This window comes from Brassica oleracea, chromosome C7, assembly GCF_000695525.1.
Source record: "Brassica oleracea var. oleracea cultivar TO1000 chromosome C7, BOL, whole genome shotgun sequence".
NCBI lineage: Eukaryota > Viridiplantae > Streptophyta > Magnoliopsida > Brassicales > Brassicaceae > Brassica > Brassica oleracea.
In genome coordinates, this window is record NC_027754.1 from 31,939,390 (window position 1) to 31,952,194 (window position 12,805).

The 12,805-nt window shown below is 33.6% G+C and overlaps 1 pseudogene; it reads left to right on the forward strand.

Annotated features, from left to right (window-relative positions):
* Positions 1 to 3,572, forward strand: part of LOC106303103 — a 4,909-nt pseudogene extending 1,337 nt beyond the window's left edge.
* Positions 3,573 to 12,805: the final 9,233 nt, after the last annotated feature.

A 12,805-nucleotide genomic window follows, 5' to 3' on the forward strand; every position in this document is an offset into this window, starting at 1 on the left:
GGGGGTATCTTAGAGAATAGAGTCTCAGAGGAGAATGCACCGTCGATCATGGCTTCCACCTTCCCTGGCTGGAGGTGGGATAATAATTACTCTTACTCTGATCTCGGCAGGATTTGGATTATCTGGGATCCAGCTGTATCAGTGGTGGTTTATAAAAAGACAGCTCAGTTTATTTTGTGTGGGGTTTTTGATCCGGCTACTGGAACGTCCTTTTCAGTGGCGGTTGTCTATGGCTTCAATACTGAAGCTCAGCGTAGCGAGCTGTGGCAGGACCTGACAACAGTTAATACCAACTCTCCTCTCTCGTCTAGTGCTTGGCTTTTGTTGGGGGATTTTAATCAAATCCTTTCCTCCGACGAACACTATTCTATAGAGGCTTATGATCCTCCAGTTAGAGGCATGGAGGAGTTTCGAACTTTCTTGGATTCAAATGATCTTACTGATCTCAACTGCAGGGGAACTTTCTACACTTGGAATAATTCCAGACCGGAGGATCCTATTTTGCGGAAATTAGACAGAGCATTAGTCAATCCAGTTTGGATTCATCAGTTCCCGGAATCTCTGGCGATCTTCGATCCTCCAGGCGATTCCGATCATTCACCGTGCCTAGTCTCACTATCTCCTTCAGAGCACTCTGGCAGAAAGAGCTTTAAGTACTTCTCCTTCGTCTCCACACATTCTGAATTCTTGGCCCGGTTGCAAGCCTCTTGGAGTCAATCTGTCGGTACAGGTTCTAAGCTCTTTCTTTTGGGTCAGCGATTGAAGCTAGCTAAAGAGTGTTGTCGTAATCTGAATAGAGAAGGGTTTGGTAATATTCAGCAACGTACTAAGGATGCCCTAGTAGAGTTGGAAAGGATTCAGAATGCACTACTCACTGTTCCGACACCAGACCTGGTAACGGAGGAGTCTCAAGCTCGAGAGGTTTGGTCTTTCTTTGCTTCAGCGCAAGAGAATTTTTTCAAGCTTAAATCAAGAATTCGTTGGCTTAAAGAAGGGGATTCAAACACTAGATTCTTCCATCGAGCGGTTATGAACAGACAGTCTTGGAATGCTATCCGATACCTTAGGAACTCCTCGGGTCTTCGGATCTTCAATCAGGAACAAATCAAAGGCATGACTGTGGCTTATTTTAAGAATCTCTTAGGTTCAGATAACAGGGGAATTGAGCCGATGTTAGTGGATCAGATTCGCCTCTTGCATCCTTTCAGATGCTCTGACTCCTTAGCCTCTGAACTAACTCGTCTCCCAACTGATGAAGAGATCAAGGAAGTGTTTTTCAAACTGCCTAAGTCCAAAGCTCCGGGTCCAGACGGTTTCTCCGTGGAGTTTTTTCTAGATGCATGGGAGGTAGTTGGAGTAGATTCTATTCAAGCTGTTAAGGAGTTTTTCTCCTCAGGGAGAATGCTTCGGAAGTTTAATGCTACTACTATTGCTCTCTTGCCCAAGATGACATGAGCTGATGATTTATCTAAATTCAGACCGGTCTCTTGTTGCTCTACTATTTATAAGGTGGTTGCAAGACTTCTAAAGAAGCGACTAAAGATCTTCGTCTCTAAGGCAGTCCAGCTGAACCAAGTAGGATTTATCAAGGGTCCCTTCCTCTGCGAGAACGTCCTCTTAGCTTCAGAACTGGTGTCTGGTTTCCACAAACGAGGTCCAACAACGAGGGGCTGTCTTCAGATAGACTTGGTGAAAGCTTACGATAACCTCAATTGGGAGCTCATGCTCATATTCTACAGGCCTCTGATTTACCGGAAGTGTTTCTGAATTGGATCAGTGAGTGCATCACCACAACTTCCTTTAGCATTGCTTTTAATGGCGAGTTGCTGGATTGTTTTCCTGGCAAAAAAGGCCTGCGCCAAGGGGATCCAATATCATCTCTGCTGTTTGTTCTAGCAATGGATATTCTATCCAAGCTGTTGGATAAAGGAGCTATGGATAATCAGTTTGGTCTTCACCCTCAAGGAAATGCTCCACTGATCACTCATATTAGTTTCGCTGATGATGTTCTCCTCTTCTTCGATGGTACTGATCAGTCCTTGCAAGGTTTGCTGTCAATTCTGGAGGATTTTAATAAATGTTCCGGTCTGGGAATAAACAAGAGTAAGTGTGCGGTCTTCTTTGATGGAGGTGATTCTGGTCGCTCTCGAGCATCTGCTCGGGTTCATGGAATATCTCAAGGTTCCTTTCCCATCAGATACCTAGGGGTTCCTCTCACGACGAAGAAACTTAGGCGACAAGATTATCAACCGCTGATAGACAAACTCCATTCGCGATTCTCATCTTGGACAGTGAGACATCTATCTTTCGCGGGACGTCTTCAGTTGTTAAAATCAGTCATTTACTCTACTATATCTTTTTGGGCTTCTATCTTTCTCCTCCCAATTGGGTGTTTGAAGACTTTAGAGCAAATGTGTAACAGCTTCTTGTGGAAGGGAGTTCCGACAGGTGCTAGAGGGGCAAAGGTCTCCTGGGATGTGGTATGTTCATCTAAAGAATCAGGGGGGCTCGGGTTACGGCGCCTCTGCCCTTGGAATAAGATTATGGGACTCAAGTTGATCTGGCTCCTTTTTGCTTCTTCGGGGTCACTGTGGGTTTCTTGGACCAGGTTGCACCGAATTGGATCGGATAATTTCTGGGTTCTTGATGCAAATAGAGGAGGAAGTTGGATTTGGAAATCCCTCTGCGAGCTTAGGACTTTGGCTCGTCCCTTTGTATTCTGTGAAATTGGCTCAGGACTCTCTGGAAGTTTTTGGTTCGATAACTGGACATCTGTAGGTCCTTTGATTGAGCTATTGAGTGTTAATGCTCCAAGAATCACAGACTTAGCAGAGACTGCGACAGTACGTGAAGCTCTTATGGGTAATCAGTGGTGGTTAAGTTCGTCGAGATCAAGAAACCCTATTATCTCTTTCTTAAGGGACTCTTTGCCGGATCCGGTTGATATTTTTAACTCTGAAGTGGATGATCGCTATCTTTGGCAAATTGGAGGGAACACTCCTAGAGATAGCTTTTCTTCTTCAGCCATGTGGAATTACTTGTATAATCAGTCTCCGGCAGTACCTTGGTATAGGTCAGTTTGGTTTGCAGGTATGATTCCTAAGCATGGTTTTATTATGTGGCTAGCAGCTCTTGATAGACTGTCAACTAGAGACAGAATGAGGCGTTGGGGGGGGTTTGTATCTCCTTTATGTCTTTTCTGTGGCAGCAGCGATGAGTGTAGGCAACATATCTTCTTTGATTGTCCTTATAGTAGGGAGGTCTGGTCTTTCTTCTACTCTAGGCTCCATCTTTCTCCTCCTCCATTGTTTGAGGAAGGACTCAGGTGGGTCAGAAGTCCCACTCAGAACAACAATATTAATCTTATTCTTCGGCTGTCGTATCAAGCTTCTGTCTATATGATATGGAAGGAGAGGAACTCTAGGATTCACTCACAGATTTCACGGCCTCCTGCTTCTCTTATTGCTGAAATTCAGCGTCTGATCCGAGCCAAGTTAGACTCTTTGTCAAGGGCACAGCGAAATCTTCCCTCGAGTATTTCCTTTCTCTCTACTTGGTTCTCATTCTTTTAGTAACTAGCAATAGAATAGTTCTCTTTAGTAATGTTTATAAATAAAAGGAATAAAGGTTAAATTAAAAAATAAAAATAAAAAAAATAAATGCACATGTATCTATATATAGTATGTGAAAATCGCGGTCAAACAAGAAAAGCAAAGAAAATTGAGAAGTGACCCGCAAACAATGGAGTTTTAGACTATATTTTTAGAGTTTATAAGGTCAACAAAAAAAATAAAAAAATAAAGCTCTAAATGATAACAGCGGATTGGATATTGCGGCACGGTTTAACTAAATTTTATATAAAAGACGCATAGTGTGGAACAATTACGGTTCGTCTGAAATAAGCGGTTCAAAACAATATATGAATTGTGATATGTATAATGAAAAATGTAACTGGGATATATATCTCTGTATATTTTATAAACTAAAACCAGTGATAATAATATAATTTATAAAAAGACGCATAGTGTGGAACAATTACGGTTCGTCTGAAATAAGCGGTTCAAAACAATATATGAATTGTGATATGTATAATGAAAAATGTAACTGGGATATATATCTCTGTATATTTTATAAACTAAAACCAGTGATAATAATATAATTTATATTTAATAATTGTATATATATATGTATATATATATATATATATATATATATATATATATGTTATATTTAAAATTTAATATAAATAAATAGTTATATTAGTATCATTTAAACAAGTATTTTGTTTATTATAAATGATCATATATCTCAAATCCTCACAAATCATATTCACAGGTTTCTTTGTTCAACATCTTGTGTTTTTATTAACATAAAACTGGTTAAATTACAACAATGGTCGTTTAAATATATTTAATAAATTATAAAATATAAATTATCTACGTTGACCCTAAAATGTTTTTACCATAAATATAGGTCCATAAGAGTTAAAATGACAAAAAATATTTTATTAAAAATAATTGACACTTATATCTCATAGGGTTAAGTAAATCTAAATTTAAGATATAGATTTGAGGGATAGAATTTTGGAGATGAGATTCGGTATTTTTAAAATTTTAATAAATACTAAAATTTTAAATAAAAACTTTTAAAATAGTTTCAAAAGGATTTTTGGATGTATTTGTCATTTATATTTTAACTTCTGTAATATTATAAAGATAAATATTAATGGATGTATTTGTCTTTTTAATATTTTCAATAATAGAAAAAAAAATCTGTACAACCGCACCACATTGGTTTCTTCTCACTTTTACGTGTTGTCCATGAAACAACTTGTCCAGCCTTTTTTCTTTTTAATTAAGTTACATGTGTTCTGTCTCGCTGTGTGTTTCACTCAGACCGCCAATAACATTCACGGCTAAATTATATTGTTAGTTGAACTTTACGTGGGAAGATAGTGTTGGTAAAAAATATGTGATAAAAACTTTAAATTTATGCGGTAAATTTACGGTAAAAATATGACCGGTAACTTTTTGATGTATAAGTTGCAATACAATTTTTATAAATACTTAAAATATAAATTTATAAATAATGAATTATTATTAAAACAAATAAAACATTATACCATTAAAGCTAAATAATAATAAAACTATTTTATTTTTAATATATATAAATAAAAATTCGAAAAAAATAAGTTGCAATATATATTTTCTAAAAATTATAGTTACTAATAATGTAATTGACTGGTAACTTTTTTTGTTATATAAATTATAGTAAATATTATTTCAAATAAATAAAAAATTAGAAATATAAAATGATTACCCTTATTACAATTTTAAAAGGAAAATAGATTAGAGAAAACTAAGCTTTATTAAACTGAAACTAATGAAAGAGACATAAACATATGTATTATATATGTAATAGCAAAAAATCTCATATAAACATATAACTTTATATACAAATATAATTAATAATTTAAATTATAAAATAATTCTGTTGAATAATTGAAATGGAAGTAAAATTGCTTATAAAAAGCTAAGAATAAATAGTTAAAAATTAATCAAAAGTAAATACAAATACCATGTTTCAAAAGTTGATAAAATTGTTTAAAGTTTAAGAAAAAACAAACGTGGAAACAACAGAACCACCAAACACTAAGTCAAGTTCAAATACACCTATTTTCCCTTGATGTTAGTTTAGCATTTGATTTAGTGATTTTACAAAAAAGACAACTCAAAAATATAACTCTAACTTTACCACATTATAACTCAAACACAAAATCAAAAAGTTATAATTAAATCATGTTTGGTAACATTTTTGATTTATACCTCTAACTCAGGCTAAATCAAATGTAAATCATGTTACCAATCAAAGCCATGATGATTTCATTAACGGATAAATGATAATTATATCCTTACTTTATAGATATGTAAATAAAAATAAATAAATACATGATAAAAATAATATTTTTTAAATTTTTGAAAAAACTTCACTTGATATTTGAAACTTTTTCGAATTATTTTTTCAAATATTATTTTTTCTAAAAAGAAATTCAATTTTTTGTATTTTTTTTTTGTCAAATCCAAACATTATTTTTTGAAATTATTTTTAAAATTATCACTTTAAATTCTAAATCCCACATTCCAAAACTACACCCTCAAATTTAAACCATAAGTCTAGATTAGTTAATACTAAAGGTATACGCATAGATTATATCTTTAATAAAATATTTTTAATGAATGATCTTTAGAGACTATTTTATGATAAATACTTTGTTGGTGTTGTATTAAAGTATTCCTCGAGCTCTTCCACACCAGGCTTTCATCACTTGGCTAGCTTGTAGGAATATGTTGGATACAGGACATAGAATGAGACAATGGGGTCAAACGCATATTTTTCCGTTGTGTGGAGAGACGGATGAGACTCGTGATCACCTCTTCTTTGCTTGTCCTTCCACCTTTACTGTTTGGACAATGTTGATGAATCAGTTCCTAGAAAATCGAATAAATCATGACTGATCCATGACAGTTGCAAGCTTCAGGAGCAACAGACTCTCTAAGCTTGTGAAAATGGCTTTCCAAGCCTCAATTTATTGGATCTGGCGTGAAAAGAATGGGCGTCGTCATCTTCATTCTCCAAACTCTGTGATGTACATTGCTAGGACTGTTCGCCGCCAAATGCAGAAGTGGCTTAAGGCACTGCAGTATGGGTCTAGAGATGAAGTTGCTAATGATGGACTGAATAGATGGAATACCAAGACAGTATTGCCTTAGAATCAGTGCTGCCATAACTTCAGTGTAATGACCTGGTGGATCAGGGCTCTTCCTCTGTTCATGTTTTGTTCCCTTACATGTTTTTTTCTCAAGTAAAGTAGAGCATTCTTTTACTCGAAACTCCTTTCATTGCTCCTATTTCTTTTGATCCCCTAGTTAAGATCACAAGATTGTACAATTTTTTTGTTGTTATAAAATAACATTTCAGCAAAAAAAAAGGTACTTCTCTATGAAATATGGGAAAATGTTATTTTATAGCAATGTTTTATGAAATCCATGTTTCTTTTGGCATTTGTCAATGTTTAATTATCCTAGTCAAAACGTATGCCTTTTCATTGTAATGTAATTTTTTTTTTACTTCAAAGACAATAAACTTCTTTTCAAATGATTGAAAACTTTTTGGAGTAAATAATTTAAAATAACCAAAAAACAAACAGAAATGAGAGATATATAGTACGTGTGCTTCAAATCATGCTTCAGGGTTTGTTGTTCAGTTTGTAGGGTTTGTTGTTCAGTTTGTATTAAACTTGAGAGTAGATCAAATCAGGCTATCTCAAGATATACACAATATTTTTTTAGACCATCTTCAATCCATTTTTATATTCATTTCTATATTTTTTTCAAAAATAGAAAAACTCTATTATATATAAAAACTAGGGCAAATGAAATATATATATATATTTATATCTAGAACTCTAGTGAATTTTTAGTTTATTTTTAATTATAATTTTCACTATTTTTACTACCTATTTGACTTTTTTTTTATTTTAGAAATTATATATTTGTTACTATATGAAAACAAATATATTTATTTCACTGTATTCAAAATATTTTTTTTTAATTTAATATATTTTTAATATAATTCTTCTTAAATTTTATAATTTAAACAATCAGAAGAAAATCCAATTTTTTTTTAAATAAGCAAGTAGCATAAAATAAGATATTAATTGTTTCTGTTTAATATTTATAAAGAACATGTTAGGTTATAATTTATGAATTATTATATTTGAGTAAAAAATATGTTTATGTTTTTTTTATGTTTCTTCAAACTCACATCAACAAAAATTTTAAAAAATGAATTCCGTAATTGTTTTCCTTTTTTTTACCACCAAAATCTAGGCTAAACTAATAAAAAATAGAAAACCATAACTATTTGATGTATTGTTAGCTACGAAGACAATTTATGAAGCATTGATGTATTGTTATTATATATAGTTCAAATGTAAAAAATGTGAATTTTATTATAAATTTTAAAATTTACACTGATGTGTCATGTGTAATTAAGAAATGGATTTCTAATCCAAGAAAACAAAATTACCAAGAAAATTATTTACTTGATTAAATAGAGTAGTTGATTTTATTTTGTAGTGATCATATATCTTCTCAAATTAAAACCCGATAATTAACGGTGGTGAAGTACTGAACAAACATGATAAATATCCACAAACAAATATAGTTGGTCCTTGAAAAATAGAAAATGAATACTCCAAAATATCATAAAATAATACTTACAAATTACCAACATATTTTCTCAGAATTTGCATTAACTCTTTTTAGTAGGTATAATATATGTTTTCAGTATTAGGAAAATATATACATACTAAATTATCCATCATCTAAAAAGAAGTTTTATACTGTAAAACCTCCTAAAAGTTGCTGTGTCCACAAATTCGAACCCATTAACAGAGAAGGTTGGTGTTCCATAAACCCCTCTTATAATGTAAAAGTTTTAAATTGTAATAATAGTTTTAAAAATTGATGTATTGAAAGAGGCATCATGAGGTGAACTCTCTCTAGCTCTCTCTCCCCTCTCTTTTTCTGAAAAAACACTTATGTCAGCTCCTCTCCTCCTAGTGTTTTGCGACACTTCATCAATTAGCTTCAGAAGCTTAAGCTTCGCTGACTTTTCAAAAAGTTCCTTCAAACAAAAAGAGAGATGTTTGGTCAAGTGACCCATATAGATATTGCCAAAAGAGAGTAACATGTGAACATATTTTGAAATCCCTACGAACTACCTGCACCTATCCAGATAAACACATGTGTGCCAATAGTAAGGTATGATGAGACTCTCCTCTTTTATTCCATAAGTTTAAATCATAATAATCACACACCACAAACTTTTATAACAATTGTTAATCAAAGATTATGCGAGCATAAATCAAATCTGCATCTACACGAAGCTCAAAACTGAAAATAATACAAACTCCTATGAGAAGCCATTTTCTGTGCCCCCATAAGTTTGTTCTGTATGAGATGATCATCCCTTCATCACAGACGTTGGACACCATTTTTAGGTCGAATGCTTAATTAATTATTTATTTGAATATATATATGTTAGAATTATGTATTATAATAAGTTAGTATACAAATTTTAAACTACTACTTTATTGTTTTCTGCCTAATAAATTTGAAAATGTCATAACTTATAGTTTGTTGAGGGTTCTATAATATAAGACTATAGAGATGATGGTATAAGTAAGAAATTAATGGTCAGACATGAAAATTTCTCTAGCTAGATTGTTACTATAAAAATTGGTTAACATGATTTTAGTTTAACTGATAATTTAAGTGTTACTATTTATTATTTATGATAAATAATAGGCAAGTCAAAATGACCAAAACAACCGAAAACTTTTGTCCACCAAACCAATTTATGGAAAGCCATAACAAATGAAAGGTTTGACGAAAATAAAACTAAATGACAAATTCTTAAGCAAACTACCATCCAAAAAGCCAAAACTTTATATTTAAATCTTACAAATCAGGCCATGAAACGCAAACCAATTTTTTTTTTAACTGAGAAAACAGAAAGTGTCGGAAATACCATAAAGATTCAAAAGGAACGAACCTCAACAAAAATTGAAAACTACGAATAAAAAGCGAAATAGAAACGCTAAGAGCTAAAACTCCAGCTTCTCTCCAAAAACACATAGCTTCACCGTAGACTTTCAACTCCACCATCATCTGTTCCTCGTACCTTCCTCTGCAAGCAAACCCTGTAACCAAGAAGGACTACCCTGGGCCACATAGGACGGAAGTCTCATCTCCTTTGTCACGCTTCGAGCAATTAAGAAAGCACCCCATTTAGCCTCTCTTGACACCATATTCACCTTCCAATCTGTAAGATTACTCAGCACTTCAGTTAACTCAAAACCATACGCTCGAAAGGCTGTCCAGGCACGTGGTCTATTAATTGATCCAACCAATTCTGAAGCTTCTAACTCAAAAATCACATGCTGCAACCTAGTGTATCGTCTCTGTTAGAGGCAAAACGCAAACCAATTCATCTCTTTTTATTTCTTTATTCTTATTTATAAATAAGCTAAGCTTCTTCTACAGAGAAGAAAAAATCTCATTGCTGCTTACCCTATCCTTCTGGTGAAACTGAAACACACAGAAGGTATAAACTCAATAAACTCGTGATGAATCTCTTATGTAACGACATCCCAGGTTTACCTTGCTCCAGCTTGCAGCTAACTTCAGATTCAATCTCTTGGACAACATCTTTAAACCCATGTTTCAACCTTCAAATTTCAAACAGACCTCTAGATTTCAATACGAAAAAAATCCGGATTCATGACAGGAACAAAAGTGTAAGCCACGAAGAACCCTATCACTGCAGCACGACCTGCAAGACAAAAACTTCAAACTTCAAATTATGTTTAGCTGCAAAGTACGCACGATATGGAAATCACCGTTAATTGAGGAGTTGATATTCTTGTGATGATATTGCTTCATCCATGCCCACCTTTGGATAATCGAGGTATCGAAGAGAAAAAACCGTTAGTACTTGTTTATTGGTTATCTTCAACCCATTTTCTCCTCTTTGCCTCTATAAGTAAAGCAATAGCACACGTTAAACAATCAATCACTCATCTCCTTATACGTTATTACAAAACCAAAGCAATAAGCTTACATAAAAAGAGTGCAGAACTGAAATAAAGATTCGAGCTTTAGAGGATCTAACCATCAACTATCACCGAATCCCGATCTGTTTTGCCTCGAATTGTTTCAGATCCCAATTTCAATTAACTCACTTAGCATCTTGAAAGAATGATCTCCGTCGTGGTGGTTAGCAAATCAGTCTCGTCTCCTATATTATCAAACACAGAGGACCTTTTCGTTGGAGATTTAGCCGGTACCTCCTCTACAGAAACGGAAGCAGGATTCGGAATCTCCACGGTGGTTGCAGAAAGAGGACCAGAAGAGTGAGAGATATTGGGGATAAGATTAGGATTTTGAAGTGAAGCAGAGATTGCTTCCATATAACCGCAAAGTAGCGAGGGCTTGGTCTGATCGAGAAGAAACGGACATGTAGAGATATTCAAGTGAAGGATGATAACCTTTATATAGGTGTAGATACACCGTCTTACAAAGAGTAAACACACCTTTAATGTCAGATCGTGCTTCACATTGATCTGTAACTCTCAGTTTTTCAACTGATTAGAAGAGAAAACCGAACAGTGATAAAAAAAAGAAGAAGAGGAAACAGAACAACATTAAAAAATTCTATTTGGTGTTAAGAAGAGGCCAAACCTTAAAACAACGTGTTGTTCATAAACAATATATGGGCCTCTCGGTATCAGGTTTAACTCTATGATCAAAACAAACAATGGAATGCATGAGCCCAATGTCTCATTAATGAAACGCAGTGTACTGCAAGAAGGGACACGTGTCGCGCTCATAAAACCGACTTTGTGACATGGACGTCTACGTGGCGCAAGCAGGTGGGAGAAATCTCTATTTTATATATAAAGATATATTTGCTTCATTGTATGCTTTTATGATATAATTCCTCTATTTTTAACAGAAGATATAGAAAAGTGCTATTTTCAACTCTACATATAAAGACAAAAGTAACATTTTCTATATTTTCTTCTATAAGTAAACATTCTCTTTTGTAGAAGCATACTTTGGAACAAAATTACATCTACAATAAAGTTATATATTTTATAGAAAATTATAGAGATGTACATTAGAAAATGCTCTTAATGTTTACCTTTAGCGTGTAATTGAGTGAGTTAGAAGATGGTCGTTTGAGAGATAAAGTGATAGTACGTGAAAGCAGCTATTCTTGAAAAAGAGAAAGTTGTTTCGTCAAGAAGTTTTAGTGGATTTCTTTAGAGATTTTCACATGATCAGACCTACGGATCCTCCGTACTCGTAATTATTGGTGTTCTTTAATTTTCAGCTCAACGAAAGTATTTAGTGTACAATCATTCTTTGGTTCGAGTATTTTTTTTCTTTGGCTAAGAATGTGAATATAATTAATAACTTATGAACATTTGATACAAGTTATGAACTTGGATCCCATTCTGCTATTGTTCCTAAATGTCGCAAAAGAAAATAAAAAACACTTAGAGACAGAGGAAGAACTAGGGGTGGGCACTTTACCCGATATCCGAAGTGGCGTCCGAACCCGATCCGAAAAATCCGAACCGAAATCCGAACCGAAGTAGCAGAATATCCGAACGGGTATTGAATTAGGAGAGATTGGATATCCGAACCCGAACGGGTAATATCCGAACCCGAATGGATATCCGAAAATAACCGAACATATGTATAATTAACCTTATATTTCTAGTTTACATCTCTCATTTTATATAGAATATTTATATTGATACTACACATATTTTAATTTCATATCATATACATACAATTACGGAGAAAATGATTTCCTTACTCACTTAAAATGCATGTCAATCTTTTTATTTCAAGAATTAACAAAAACTTATATCAAAAATTTAAAAACAATAATCAAATTAATGTCTTTTTAGTTTCAAAATGTTATGTCGAGATCTATTAACCATTCAATCTATTAAAAATAAAGAAATTAGTTAAGTGAAAGTTATATTTTTAAATACAATAAATTTGAGAAATAAAAATTTTATTTTATTTTTTCAAAATCTAAATATCCGAACCCGATCCGAAATAACCGAACCCGAACTAAAAATATCCGAACCCGACCCGAAGTACAGAAATACCCGAACGGGTTCTACACCTCTATACCGAAATACCCGAAAATCCGAAATACC